The sequence below is a fragment of the Numida meleagris genome, chromosome 6 (assembly GCF_002078875.1).
Source record: "Numida meleagris isolate 19003 breed g44 Domestic line chromosome 6, NumMel1.0, whole genome shotgun sequence".
Classification (NCBI taxonomy): Eukaryota; Metazoa; Chordata; class Aves; order Galliformes; family Numididae; genus Numida; species Numida meleagris.
The window spans coordinates 1,213,335-1,214,570 of NC_034414.1; the positions used below are offsets into that span (position 1 = coordinate 1,213,335).

General features: G+C 47.1%; 1 protein-coding gene across 7 annotated transcripts in view; it reads right to left on the minus strand.

The window, feature by feature from the left end:
- Positions 1-1,236, minus strand: part of LOC110400847 (mas-related G-protein coupled receptor member H-like) — a 95,599-nt gene that overhangs the window by 10,468 nt on the left and 83,895 nt on the right. The window lies entirely within an intron of this gene.

Consider the following 1,236-nt stretch of genomic DNA (forward strand, 5'->3'; position numbering starts at 1 on the left):
TTGTTTGGCATCTTTAAAAACCACAGAATCATAGAATGACCTGGGTCTAAAAGGACCTCTAAGATAATTGAGTTTCAGCCCCCCTTCTGTAGGCAGGGTCACCAACCACTAGACTAGACTGCCCAGAGCCACATCCAACCTGGCCTTGGACACCTCCAGGGAGGGGGCATCCACAACCTCCTCGGGCAACCTGTTCCGGTGCATCACCACCCTCTGAGTGAAAAGCTTCCTCCTAATATCTACATTAAACCTCCCCGGCTCAGTTTAAATCCATTCCCTCTTGTCCTATCCTTACCCACCCATGCAAACAGTCGTACCCCCTCCCGTTTATACGCTCCCTTCAGGTATTGGAAGGCCACAACGAGGTCTCCCCGGAGCCTTCGTTTCTCCAAGAGAAACAAGCCCAATTCCCTCTACCTTTCTTCACAGGACAGGTGCTCCAGCCCTACGATCATCTTGGTGGCCTCCTCTGGACCCATTCCAAGAGCCCCACATCTTACTCGTGCTAGCGACCTCAGGCCTGGACACAGTACTGAAGATGGGGCCTCACAAGAGCCGAGTGGAGGGGGACATCAACCCCAACATCATCCTCTGTGTCTGCACATATCACCGCTCCGTTCCAACGCTCACCCAGACTCCAGCTGCCCTGAGTGCCATGGGAACACACACTGGCCATTCATCTGTTCACTGGGCATTTTGGAAAACAAGGTCAGTCACGTGTTTCGAGATTTTCTCTTTTCAAACTGTCTCAGTATTACACTGCAAATGATCGACGCCCAAACATTTCTACTATGCTCTGCATGAAAAAAACAGGATACCACAGAATATTAATTTAACAGCGCTGTAGTTCATATTCTAGCGTATTACTCATCGCAATAGATTCCAACATACTCGCAGGCCCCAAATAAAAAGGCATCAGGATTAGTACCGACATCACCACTAAAGACTGAGCGATATACACTAAGTCAAGTTTATTTCTAACATTATTTCCTACCTTAGAAGGGAGAAGTAGGAAAGTAATTTAACATTTATATCCCACTGCTGTGACTCTGGTTAAAGCAGGAACAAGATGTTGTTCCTCTTTTCACACCCCAGTAACTGAATAGACATCAAGTCTCCTAATGGCATTTCCATTTCCCATTCACAGAACACCATAACGTTTCAGGATACCACTTCATGTGGTCAGAGCATTCCCTTGTCTGCATTTGCACTGTCGAGCATTATGTCCATAATTAA